General features: G+C 40.0%; 2 protein-coding genes across 8 annotated transcripts in view; both read left to right on the top strand.

The window, feature by feature from the left end:
* Positions 1–14,751, top strand: part of LOC126470255 (dnaJ homolog subfamily C member 21) — a 263,365-nt gene that overhangs the window by 80,706 nt on the left and 167,908 nt on the right. The gene's annotated exons all lie outside the window — the stretch shown is intronic.
* The window catches only part of LOC126470256 (methyltransferase-like 26), a 67,645-nt gene that overhangs the window by 51,592 nt on the left and 1,302 nt on the right, over positions 1–14,751 (top strand). The gene's annotated exons all lie outside the window — the stretch shown is intronic.

Genomic DNA, 14,751 nt, shown 5'->3' with positions numbered 1-14,751 from the left:
AAATAAAATTGCTGCATGAACTACCTAAGCTTTGTGCCCTCCCAAACACAAACTTCAATACAATTGACCAAGCGCCCCCCCCCCCCCCCCCCCACAAATGCAGGGGCATCAGTCCCCCCCACCCTGCTGTAGAAGCAAAAGCCGCCTCCTGCTCCTCTCGTGCAGAAGGGGTCCCTTGTTGCCCTCTCTTCCTAGGTCTCCACTAACGCCACAGGGGACACACGCCAGTGTCTCAAGGAGCCAAAAGCTGCTGAGCAAAGAGCTTTACAGTCCTCCTCCGTGCCTGAAGCTGCTTTGGAGAATTCTTCCCAGCAAGCCCCTAAAGTGAAGAAAGAGAGCAAGTAAACTAAGTAGCAGTCCGCTAAGAAATAGGACCCTCTGGTGGCGGCACCACCACCACCACCACCACCACCACCACCATCTATCAATTCTGCATCTGAGGATGCAGTGGAGATCTTTAGTGTCACCTGTGGACCTGGATCTCACTGATGCCTCGTCCACCATGGCAATGGCTACATATACTCAATTGGTGCCAGCAGGTGGATAAAGTGCACTGAAGGTCAAATAAAGCATTTCATACTGAAGATCAGTTGCAAGCCAGAGATGGGTCTTTTATGTTTTGGGGGTCTTTCTCTTATTGTGAATTGGAGCCACTCACTGAGGTGAACCAGTATGTTTAAGTAAACATAGTGAATGACCAGATGTTACATTTCAGTCAACATCTGAATGATGATTGTGCTATTGAGATCCCTACTTTTCAAGACAACAGCGAGGTTCGTAGAGATGGAAGACTATGTGACTGGTTTTCTGAACACTTCCCCACCCTATTACATTTCGATTGGTGTGCAAAATCACCTGATGCAAACGCCATTCAAAGTTAAAATAGAACTTTGAAATGCAGGATGTGGGGATAGGTGGTGTTCATTATTGCTGTACTCTGTTATCCACTTCAACAGGTCGCTCTGCTGTTTGTGTAATAAATAAATCCATACTGGGATCAAAAACCACATTTAAATTATGCTTACCTTATTTTTCCTGCCAGTACCAAAAGCAAGGCTGAGGACTGAACTTAGATAACACAGCAATAAAATTGACAAGTTACACACAGACATGAATTGCATTCATGATAAGATACATTTTACGAGAGAGAGAGAGAGAGAGAGAGAGAGAGAGAGAGAGAGAGAGAGAGAGAGAGAGCAAAATATACAGTTAAATTTCTTGGACATCACATAAAGATTCAAAACAACCAACACACATTTAACATGTACCAAAAATTGAAAACAACATTCAAAGTCATACATGAGACATCACAACACACCATTTCTCAAAAGCAAGCAGCACTTAAGATACATGCTCCACAGACTAAACACAGTACCATTGGATACAATGAATACCGTAACACAAATAGCCACCAACAATGGATACAAAGAGAATGAAGTAACAAAGCTGAACAAGAAAATGAAGAAAAAGAAAAGAGCAAACGCTCAGCTGTCACCAACACAAGATCAAAATCACACACAAAATACCAAAATAGGAACAACACAAAATGTGAAAGAAACAGAAAATAAAAGGTGGTACACAATAACGTACAATCACAAATACACACACAGAATATCCAATATTTTCAAAAACACAAGACATAAAAAGAATCTTTTGTCATTTGCTGAACAGCTAACTCTGTTTCACGTACATGAAGCTCATCCAGTTCCCACAGTCCTTTAGCTGTGTTTCGTCCAAATTTTATGCCTAACTTCTCCAGAACCGTATGTCATTCATAGTTCCCACCATTAAAAGTTATTACAGCATCAGTCACTGCTAACTTTAGTCATAAGGCCAACAAGTACATTTTTAGGCACACGGCACCACACATTATTATTGAAGGTCTCATTCATATTCTGGGTCTTCCCACGTAAACACTTCTTTAGTAGCTCAGGATTTGCCAAATCTCTGTAAACAGGTTGGATTGCCTCCATTACTGCCAAAGGAAGAGAATGTTTGTGTACATTCATGCAGGGTGCCAGAAAATTCAGCTGGCCTATATTTACCAAGTGTTTGATGGAGGTGGACACAAAGCATGACATGGCTTTTCATTGGTTGATATTCGATGAAAGAAAGTGCTCCACATGGCTCTTTTTATCTTCTCTAAATTGTCACAGTTATCTCTAATGGCCTTCCCATAATATTCCTGTAATTCATCAATTACTTTGTCCATTACTTTTCCAGCACATTTTATTGTCTTGCCATCAGAGTTTTGTGTTACCCAGCTTGTTTTTAGGTTATGCAGACGTGTTCCCATTCTTTTCTTGGTATGCCCTACACACTCAAGTTATTGTATAGGAACATTGTATGGCTTACTGTTTTCTACTGCAATGAAAGCCTTGCTGTCTCCACCACTTAAGTAATTCACATATCTGACCCCTCTCTCCTGTGAACGCTGGAAAATGTTAACTGCTCCTTTTACCTCCATTCCTCCATTTGTGCCATCATAATTTTTTATACACAGCTGCTTATGAAGTAATTTGTTCTTCTGGTTCACTGTACAACCCTGGCAGTACTTACTGAGAACTTCAAAATCCAAAACTTTTCCAGTGTCAATACTTATTGCAGATGTAAAACCATTTTTAGAACTAAACCCACACTTTTGCCAGGATCTTTCCAAAGCAATGCTGATGTCTGTGTTACCCTAATTTTTTCAACAGCTTCTGATGTAGTAGCAACCATTGAATCTTCAGCTACAGCATTTAGTGTCTCCAGTTGCTGTTACATATTTCATATACCTAGAAGGTGGTTTTGGCAAATTCAACACAGTGCTGAGAACATTAACAGCCTTTGCACCTTTCCCAGTGCATCTAAGGCCATAGAACAGTCTCACATTAGTTTCATACAATTCATTACCTGAACGCTGTGATAAAGTATGAAATGCTTTTTTGTTTTTGCACTTCCGACATTTAATAATTAATTTACATGCAACGCCTATTCTAGCTCCAATATCCTCATAAAGTTTAAGTTCACCACCACAAAGACAGCAAGAGACAGTTTGAGAAATGACTTGTGCAAGGATTTGCAGATCAATAATGACATCGTTCATAATATCATTACTTTTACCACTGTCACCCGTTTCTAAAGTAACTTTCCTTTTCAATGCACAAGGGGGCGTGGTCACTTCAGAAACATTATTGTGGTTTCCTTCACTGCTAGCACACATGTTTTCAAGTACTTCAGAAGAAAATGCAGATCTCACGTATCTGTTACAAGCAAATTTGCATTTCTTGAAGTTACTTTTACACTTAGTCATTTTATTTATGTATAAAAAGCAATGGAAGTTAGCTTACTACAGAAATAACTGATAATTGCACAACTTTTAATGAAAACTAGTATCAGAAACGAAGGACTGATTTGTTTATTCGTAATACCAACTTCTGAGACGTAGCAGTAGGCACAAAGCAAAGCAATTCAGCAATTCACAGCCTTCTAGACTGTGTAGTTAGCAAGATATGACTGCTCAACTGTTGCAGTATATGCGTAGCTGTGAAATTTGACAGCCATAAATGTAGACATTCAAAATACTATTTGAAGGTTTCACAATTGTCTGATTTTAATGTATTGTATGCCAAAATGTTCAAGAAAATCCAGAGTACATTATGGAGCGGAAATCAGAAAATATCAAATTTCAACAAATTTCACGTACAATGTCCCCTTAACTGTAGTTCATGATTTTCAAGTATGCAAAATCCAATGCTAAACTGCAAGATAACTACAACTACAACTTCAAATTCAAAAATGACAGTTGATACATACACTGATAGCGTTGCGCTGCGTTCACCTGGTCTGTGCCCAGAAACAACTCATAATTGATCAGTCCAATGTGACAAAGCACACATTCTTTAAACTAATTGATTGCATAATATAACATTAAATATACACATATAACCACAGGCTCCACTTAACACTATCGCCCTTCCCAGAACACTGACTTTGTTCAGTTTGCAAAACCACGAGGAACTGAGGTGCAGCTGGGAGGGTCTTTGATTTGGTAGCCTCATTCGGTTGACGTTTGGTAGACATAGATTGAGGAGGAGATGTTCGGCTCATTGCAAGAATATCCCCCATGATTGCCAGTGTCTCCGATGACACAGATTATGATTAAGATTTTGAGTAATCATGTTTATTGCCATTTTTGTGCCTATTTCAGGTTCATACTTTTTACATTTGACCTATTTGTGATTTCTTAAATCATAATCTTTGCAGAAAGTGTAAGAAAATGGTGAGAAATTGTATTCTGTGCACTAAATGTGACACAGTATTTCACTTTTGATTGGTAAGGTTGATCCCTCATTAAAAGAAGATAGGGAATGCACAAAAGATAGAAAATTTGAGTCTTGCAAGCATAAATCAGTAATGAACAGGGACAAGGCCCAGTGTGAATGAACTGAATCTAACAACAGTGATAGGGAATGAACTCATTCGACCCACATAAACAATTCTAGTCAAATTACTATTTTGGTGCAAATAGACCACACCAATCTGGCTGGAAAACTGTTTGAAAAGGTGGTGATAAAAAAAAATTGTTTCCGTGAAAAACAAAATGAAAACTCACGTACTAAATAACTCATTTGTTGTCAAATTTACTTGAAGCACAAGAATCTCACAGAGTATGCAATTTAGTTAGTAACCATTATAAGCGTGATCTGTGCAATACCAAGAAAACATATACACGTATGTATGCAAGTAGCAGTGGAAAAAACATTTTTTGAGTGATAAGCGAAAACTATCTCCAGAAAGTTAAAACTACAAATAAGCCAAATGCTTATTGTCATGGTGTGGCAGCAAGAAACTCTTAGGTTGAACAATCTGGGATCCTGATGTCTAACAGTGTTCTTGGCAGGCCCAAATGATGTGGGTGCAAATAAAATGAGAAATATGCAGCACCCTCGTAGTGAAACATTGCTTTGTTTAATAAACACTAATGTTAAAGTTTACTCAGATCCTCACTGGCATGATCTGATCTGCCTAGGTGATTGTGTGTGTGTGTGTGTGTGTGTGTGTGTGTGTGTGTGTGTGTGTGTGTGTGTAAATAAGTAAAGCAAATGAAGCCACGTTTAATATTTGTAAGAAACATACAAATGTATTATTTGTGGACATGAGTAGTTAGGAAGTAGATTCTATACAACACATGTACTTTTTATGGACAGACATGTCAAAAAAGTAAGTAAGTGAAAGAACTCTGGAATTTTCTAAAGAAAACAAAGTAGCATTAGATTTTCGCACTAATCTGAGTATGAGTAGTTCTACATCACTTCCATATGGTGAAATGAAAGCAGGTTTAAAGTACCAGTGAAACATGAGTTGCTGACCAAGCCTAGTCTATGTAAGGCTTGGTCACTGTTTAATGACCATGACCAGAACTATACTAAAAAACAAGACTTCTTGGGCTAACTGTTAGGACTGACTATGTCCATAAAAATATGACCCTAATCCACTCATACATACATTCACTTAGGAAAAGACTCCCTGAGTTGGAGATATTCTTAAAAAATTATGTTGTGAACTACTGAGTCTGAATGAACACCGTTTTAAGATAGAGGACTGTAACTTATATATTTCAGCTGGCTACACGAGCCTAACTGGTTAGTATAGATCACAGAAGCTGAAGGGTGGCTGTGTAGCAATATTAGTTCAAGAACAAGTGTCCCTGAAAGTCAAAGTAACAGACAGTAAATTTTACTGCAGAAGGAAAATTGGAAGCCGCAGCCACCCAGTTCCCTGACTATAGAGTGACTATAATGTCTGTATACTGTCAGCCAAACACAGACTTTAACTCTTGTGGAGTGAATGGAAAATATATTACTTTCGTAATTTAAATGTAAGATATATAGAATTGAATTGGCGATATTAATTACATGTAATAGTGAAAAATCCTAGGTCTACACACTCAAAGCTCACAGACTTTCACTGCCTCAGTGATAAACCTGCCAGACAAAATTCTTACCTACATAATGTCATTTCATATACAGGGTGATTCAGCTGTCCCTACCGTTGCCATTTTATGCAACCCCCACATAACAGGACAATGCTGTTAGCCAGTTTGTTTTGGGGATGTGAAGCACAATGCCAAAATACCACAGTATAACTGATAAAATATATGAAGACTTCTTAGAGCTGCTGTACAACTTTTGCTTATGAAACAACTTCAGCACATAACCTGGCGAGTCATCCCCCCAGGGGGCTCACCGCTCTTCGGCGAGTTCGTGCTTGGCTACCACAGGGCCCCAGCCTTTGCAGCATCTTTTCCTTTCTGTACTGAATGTCTGTCCTCTTGCTATTCTTTTTCCCTTCCCTTGGGGAATATGTCTGGGATGTTTTTGGGAATGTGTTCTGCATTTTCAGTAGCCTGATATCAGAACAGTCCCTCCACTGTTTTTTGCTCTTTTTTCCTTCTTCGTTCCCCTTCTGGTATCCTTCCTCCACTTCGGCATTTGAGGTTCCTCTTTTTCGTCTTCCTCCCTGTGTGCTTCTGAAGGGCAGCCCACTCATCTGACATGTAACAGATGACTGGGTAACATGTAATTCCCAGCCCCGGGTCGACAGGTAGAGTTTGCACGTATCCCCTGGTACAGGCCAGACTCAGGGAGGGGTGATCGCCTGAGCTGTTACCTCCCAAAATTGCCAGTTGGTCCCTCTGAGGGGGTCCTCAGTTAGAAAGAGCGCACTATCGGAGATGCTGGCAGTTGTGGGGGATATTCTTGCAACGAGCCAAACATCTCCTTCTCAGTCTACATCTACTAAATGTAAATGGAATGAGGCTAATGATTCAAAGACCCTCCCTGCTGCATCTCGGTTCCTCGTCATTTCGCACACTGAAGACAGTCTGTCTTTTGCTGTGACTGTGGCTGTGTTTTTCAATTTAGAGGAAGCCTACGATCCATGCTAGAGTACTGGTATCCTCCACACTCTCTACAAATTGGACCTTTGAGGCTGCACATCCCATTTCCTTCTGGAACTTTTGAAAGTCTGAGTATTCAGGGTACATGTGAGTTCTGCCGTGTCAGGCACCTTTGTCCAGGGAAACAGTGTGCCCCAGGGTTCCATCCTGAATGTTGTCGTCTTTTCTGTCGTCATTAACCCTATTGTGGTCTGTCTTCTACCGGGCATCTTCGGCTCCCTTTTCACTGACAATTTTGCCATCTGTTGCAGTTCTCTGTTGACTTGTCTCGTTGAGCAGCGTCTGCAGTATTGTCTCAATCATTTTTACTCATGTAGCATCGACAGTGGTTTTCACTTCACCACTGACAAAACCGTTTGCATGAATTTCTCATGGTACAATGGGTTTCTTCAACTGTCTCTACATCGTGGGCCTATTGCTCTTCTGTTCATTGGAACTACAAAATTCCTTGGCTCATGCGCAACAGGAAACTTTCTTGGTCCTCCTATGTGTCTTCAACTGGCTGCCCACTGTACATGATCCTTTACTGTCCTACGTGTCCTCAGCGGTACTTCATGGGGAGTGGATCAGACCACCCTCCTCCATTTGTAACGGTCCCTTGTCCGTTTGAAACTAAACTGTATGTTTCGTTCATGCATCTGCAAGTCTACACCATCTCAATATACAATCCATCATCGTGGCACAACAGTGGTGCCTTTTACATTAGCCCGGTTGAGAGTCTGAATACAGAAGCTACCAAACTATCAATGTCATACCGCCATGATTTTTTTCCTCAGCAGATACGCATGCCGTTTGTCTGTCGTACATGGCAACCCATCCTGTGCCGCCTCCTTTGTTGACTCCTTTGATCACAAGTATGCGGCATGTCCTTCTTCTTTGTTACCTCCTGAAGTTCGATTTCGGCTATTGCTCCAGCAGCTTAACCTGATGCTACATGCCACTTTCCCAGTTGGTGTGAACCCTTCATCATCTTGGCTTCATGCAGCAGCCCGTGTTCACATTGACTTCATTTGCTGCCTAAGGACACTACTCCAGACTCGCTCTATTGTTGTAAGAGTCTCAACCTTGGCACAGAACTTCGCGATAGTACCTTTGTGTACACTGATGACTCTCGGACTGACCATGGTGTCAGGTGTGCCTTCGTCATTGGCACCGGTGATTTTTCAGTATCGGCTTCCACACCACTGCTTATTATTTACAGTGGAGCTCTTTGCCCTCTATCAGACCATGCGGTACATCTGGCAACACGGGCTTTGCAATTGTGTCATTTGCTGCGACTCTCTCAGTGCCCTTCAGAATCTGTTTTGTGCTGTACATTGTCCACCATGTAATGAAATGGGTCCAAGAAAGCTTTCACTCTTGATGGAGCCACTGTGATATTTATGTGGGTCCCTGTTCACATCGGTCTGATGCGCGGCGAGGCTGCTGACAATGCTGCCAAGGCTGCAGTCCTCATACCTTGGCCCGCTAGTTCTTCCATTCCTTCCGAAGATCTCTGTGTTGCCATCTGTCAGCAGGTAGTGTTGCTTTGGTTCACCATTGGTCTTTCCTCCATGGGAACAAGCTCTGGGAAATTAACCTCTCCCAGTGGCTTGGCCGACCTCCTCTCGGCCCTAGATAATTTTAACTAGGTTGTGTATTGGGCACTGTCTTTTTAGCCAACGCCATATGTTAAGTGGTGAACGCCGCCCCCCCCCCCCCCCCCCCCTTTGTACTCGCTGTCCTCAACCTTTGACAGTTCGCCATTTCCTGATGGAATGCCCTTAAGCCCTTTTTTTATCCACCTACTTTCTAATTTATGTTTGCCATCTGAGTTACTGGCCATTTTAGTGAACAGTGCGTGGTCTGCTGACACTCTTTTACTTTTTATACATCTTTTTAATATGGCGAAGAACATTTAGTCCTTAGTTCAGGACCTCCAGTGTCTGTATGGCGTATTTTAGGGCCCTTTCTCAAATATAAAGTCCTAGTTTTTAGCTGTCTTTCCTTCCGTCGATTGGGCTTACCATGTAGTCACTTTTAACTCCTTTTTCGTCTTCATGTTATGCGGTTCTGTCATGGTCATGTATGACCTTAGTTGTTTTAGTGCCCTAAAACAGAACAAGACAAACAGTGAGTCATATATCAATCTATTTGTTAGGTTATATACCCTAAAATTGTTGTTGTCCACACTTCCCATTTTGATATCTCCTGCTAACTTTGTTGTCTCATATGGTGAAACACACCCTATAAGACAGCGTTTCTGAACCATTTACGAAAGATTTAGTACTAGAAACAGAATGAAATTCGAGAGACCTCCAAAACCAGTATGACTGCGCCACTAATTACACAACAAAAGACTGGAGAGACTTGCATAAATATGACAGAAGTAAAGTAAATCTTGGTCCAAAAATACCTCACTTGTTATTTTTACAGTGTGATTCCATTTGTTGAGTTGGAGGGAGCTTACATCCATTATGTGGCTGTCACCTGTATGGATGCTGTTCCTGACATGGATGTAGTGCAGATTGCATAAAACATCAGTAGGGGCAACTGAATCACCCCGTATATGTAAACATGAGACTCGCTTGAAGATCTTTAAGTCATTGCTATCTGACCATGATTATCTACTCCTAAAGCTGTTTAAAGCTGGAAATATTCACAGACAAGTAGCTGAATCCAGAGCAATGAGACTACTGTGTGATCTACACATAACAAATCTTAGAAATGGTCTGTGGGGTACCGACTGGAGCTCCATTCTCAACAGGTATCATTCTCTTTTGAAGCATAGGAAAGTTTCTTACAGATTATTGTAGGCACCTTTTGTAAATGCTGTCATACTTCAAATATTAAAACAACGTGTTAAAAGAAATATACGAGAGGACAAATAACTAATTGGTACACTCATTTGCATAAACCAAAATACTGCTGAAGTCGTACTAGTACATGTATTGTAGCAGTAGTACATACAGGCTTGTCTGTGAAACTGAAGCTATATTACTGAAAGGGAAGAAGTAAAAATAAAAAACAGTACAATGATAACTACAGAGATCATTCAAGCAAAAATTGTCAAGTCCACATGAAAGATGATAAAAGCAGAATCTGGGATCTCTGCAGAAAAAACTACCTACTCCTGTTAGCCCAGATCAACTTAACATCAGCTTTTGTCAGTTCGTGGAAAGACACTGTACATAATGATGAGCCATTACCCAGTAATGACAATGAACCAGAGACAGTGGTCAATAAAAACAATGAGTCAGTCTTAGTTACCTCGCTGGGTGCAGAATCTTAAGCCAACTACCACATTAATAGTGAGTTTTAATGTAAATCTGTCTCCCTTCAGGATATAGTAGATGTAGTAGCAAAACTCAGTAACTGAAAAATTGAAGACTGGGCCTCTCCAACTTCATTACATAGTTGTTTGAGGAAAGTGCCTTTCCTGACTTTTAAAGTTAACTATAATTATACCTGTGCATAAAAAGAGAGGTAGGGAATCATCAGAAAATCATAGACCCATTGCCATGGTTCCAATATTATCTAAAGTTATTGAAGTGATCATGAAAAAGTAGCTAAATGAATTCTTTAGGAACAATAGCCTCTTAAATCAGGCCCTCTATAAATTTTATGAAGGACACTCCACAGTTAAAGCAGTGCAAGATATTGTTCTGTATGCCTTAAAGGGATTTGAACATAAGCTGTGTAAATGTGCCAAGTTAGTTGATCTAACAAAGTCCTTCAACCTAATATTCCATAATATTCTTGTAAATAAACTTAAACAGTATGGGATAAGTTGTAGGAAATTAGCAAATCATACATCTCCAGTAGGAAGCAAGTGTTTCTTACAGATTCAAATAAGAAGTTCGTCTTTACTAACGTCATAAGAGGAGTGCCTCAGAGATAGGTGCTTGGACTCTCTCTCTCTCTCTCTCTCTCTCTCTCTCTCTCTCTCTCTGAAATAACTGTGTGGTAGGAGGCAGTTAAATGCTAATAAGTTCAGAAAGATTATAGAATCCTGGCTGAAAAGACTGAAAGAGAAGCTTTCTACCCTGTTGATGAATTCATAAATAGTGATTTAATTGATGTGGCTATGTAATTATAAACAAGTTTTTGCTGTTATTATCTATTAATATAACCATAAACATGCAGCTTCCATTCTTATTATTTTAAAGAGTGTGTGTAGAACAACTTTGTGTAGGGAGTGGAACTAAATTTAACATAGCTTAATTATAAAGTTGCATACTGTACAATACAACCTGTATTTGAAAATGCGTAATATCTATATTCACGATGACAGGTATCATCCCTTTTCTGCTTGCTTCTGCTATTATGTATGTTAATGACGCTAATATGTTACTTTTGATCATTGGCCTTCAAACACTTCCAGAGCTAATGTGTCTGAGTCTTCACTTCTCCACAGTCCTGGCGATCTCTTTTGCAGTTTTGATTTTTTCTCTTTTTTCATATTCCCGTTCCTCTTCCTTCTTAACTTCCTTTATGTGACTCAGATTCTCCAGTTCCTCATCCTCTTCCCTTCCTTGCATTGACTGCTCAATACCTGGATGTGCTAACTGATCGGAAGTATCTGCATAATCACTCTGTCCTGTATTTTTATCCTCACCTAGTTTTTCTTTTAAAAAACTTGTATTGAATTATTATTTTTTTGATATTTTGATCTCAAAAAAATTAGATTTTTTACTCTCTCTCTCATGCTTCAAATTCCTACCCTGCATTTTTAGGTCGTGAACCCTTCACTGTGTAGTCACCATGTCATGTCACAGCCTTCATTTGCAACACTTTTACTGGCCTTGTTGAATAATCTACCTTGTAAAAGTAAATCTGGCTCCACTGTTGCTACTTATGATATTCTCATTCATTTACTTCTGATTCATCATTACTAAAACTAAAAGGAAGTAGGACATTAGTTTCCTCATATTTTAAGCACACCACCACCACTGGCAGTCTTACTGTAACAAGGATTATACTCCAACAACCATAGAAATGTTAAAAGTTCCATCTGTACGTTCACTGACTTCCAATGCCAACACATTTTAGCTGGGCCATTTTTTGCGGCAAATCTTTCAGTCCATGATTATTAACACCGCTGTTTTCTTACCTTTAACTCTTTGTGGTCATTTGTGAGTTGTAATAAGATTAGATGCAGTGTTGTTTCATGTGAGTAAGATGATAGTCTCTGGTAGCAAATCATTTACCCAGAAGCACAGTAACAATTTGTTTTCCTGTAGCACTCAAAAGGCCATAATTTTGCAAGGCGTGCAGTCAATAAGTTTATATCATTCTATCCATCCATAATGGTATTACAGAGATATTCCTTGCTTGTTATGCGAACTTCCCGGACACTTCTGTCCACTTCATACCAAACCATTTCAATGGAATTACAATCAGGGCTTTGGAATGGCCACACCACATCTTTCAGTGCCTTCTGCTTTCTACCACTAAGATGGTAGTGTTCCTGGTCCATACGCCCTTCTGTTTTCACAGTGTTGCCAACTCCATCTCCTGTAAAACACCTCCAAACCATAATAGAACCCCTACTGTGTTTAAGTGTTGCTGGGCCACCCTTTCTGCTTCAGATTGATGAACAAATGTCCTTGTGGTACCAAAAATCTTGAATTTAGTTTCATCTATGAATAACACTTTCTTCCACTCTTCATGTGTCCACTTACTATGTTTCCTAGCCTATTCGAGTCTCTTCTTTTTACTTACATGTTTCAGAAGGGGTTTTTCTTGCTGCTATATGCCATTTCAAGCCAAGCTCGCATCAGTCAGTCTCCTTTTCACTGTTGCAATAGATATGTTTTTCTTGTTCATTTCTGCCAATTCTGCATAAGTGTGTGCTGCTGTTTTGAACCTGTTTCTCGTACTAGTAATTCTGATGAATTTATCATCACTTTTAGTTGTTTCATGAGGTCGTCTTGGTTGTGGTAGGTCGTTATTGCTACATGTTTTCTTCTGGTAGTGAAGGGTGTATTGCACTCCCCCTATAGCCATGCCCCATTGTTTCATAGATTGGAGCACAGATAAACCTGCTTTTCTGAGTGTCATTTGTTGATGACTCTCTCTGCTCCTGGAATGATAATAAGGACGTGCACACTGTCAGCTGTCACTAAGGAACTGAAGTGCAGTAATCATTTAGTACATATTGTATCACTGCTTGAAGTACACTGCAGACATCACAACACTACAGGGAAAAACAGGGCAGTATGGAATATACCTTTGTTTGTCACACAGGTAAACAACCATATCAGTTCAGACAACTATTTTATATGCACATGACACACTCCTGAATAATATTACATGATCACCAATGTTGTACTATTCCTTTGCTTATTCAGCCATAGTCATAGTATTATATGGTACTTACGGGGATTTAGATGTCGGTTGGTAGGTTTATTGAAATTAATGAGTGGTAGTGTATATTTTGTTCCTTCATATATTTTGCCTTCCAGAGATGTTGTTCTTCCACATAGTTTATTTGTTATAACTTACTTTTCACACTGTGTTGTTCTGCAGTGGAAACAGGAGTGAGGAACAGATGGCATTCATGAAAAGAGAATTCAGATACTAATTAATTCTACATCTGATATCAAATGGCAAAAGTAATATGTAACTTTGTTGTTGTAGTTGCAGCATCAGTCGTTAACAGTAGCTTTGAATGTTGAAACATACACAAATACCACAGGTGTTCAAAACAGTCAATCTTCAATACAGTTACTATTCATAGATCATGAGCCCTGGCCACTATAAAAGTCTGTGTATGTTATTCAACTGGCAAACACACAAAATGGGGTCAGTGCATGGATGTTCGAACTTAAGTGCACCTGCCACTGGAGCTCCAGAGAGATGATGCTTGCATGTCATTGAGAGTGGCATAATCATTCGTCACACCACCCTCGCACCACAATGGTGGCTGTAGGAAACATACCTGCATAACTGACAACAACCAGACAGCTGCCGATACTGCATTATCCATCCAGAAAGGGTGGACAGCAGAATTTTCTCAGTAAACATGTGGCTTATTGTCTTAGTATGACACAGACTTAACTTTGTGGCATAAGGACCTGCAGAAAACTGCCAATTATCAATAAAAAATCATATGCATGATGCACAAACTAAGATGGTTGGACTACTGCTAGTAAATCTCTCCACAATACTGACAAAGTTGTAGGCCTCCTCTAGACAACACCTTACACACACACATACACATGACAGTAAGGAGCTGAATGGTATTTCAGAGTATGATGTGATCCCACTCGTTTCCCAAGCACGCATCAAAATTATGGCACCATCCATAATTCGCTCATTCTCTATGCTTTGGACAGACTAAATGTCATGATTGTAAGGTCAGGAATCACACAAGATATAGACAGGCCTGTAACTGTGTCTGGAACTCATGGCATTTTTTTAATGCTTGCTGTACAGTATGATGTCCATGACTTACTGTTGTCTCTTGTGTGGGCAGTGGAACATTCAAAATGTGGATGGTGCACTTAGATCCCATTGGTTTCAATTTGAGGCTGCTGTTTGCATCCGTGTGCCTCATCCTCGAGCAGTTTCACAGTTTGAAGAAAGAACATTATAAAAGTCCACAGTAAAGTCATTTTTTAAATCCATTACATACTGACAATGATTTTGCAACACATCTTAGCTAGGTATCCTGTGTGTCAGCTGAACTGCCATTGATACCTCTCTCTCTCTCTCTCTCTCTCTCTCTCTCTCTCTCTGTGTGTGTGTGTGTGTGTGTGTGTGTGTGTGTGTGTGTGTGTGTGTGTGTGTGTGTGTACTGGTGTTTTGTCACGTGTAAACTTACT

Source organism: Schistocerca serialis, chromosome 3, assembly GCF_023864345.2.
Source record: "Schistocerca serialis cubense isolate TAMUIC-IGC-003099 chromosome 3, iqSchSeri2.2, whole genome shotgun sequence".
NCBI lineage: Eukaryota > Metazoa > Arthropoda > Insecta > Orthoptera > Acrididae > Schistocerca > Schistocerca serialis.
Note: the sequence above shows the minus strand (reverse complement) of the source record. Positions and strands in the feature narration are given on the sequence as shown.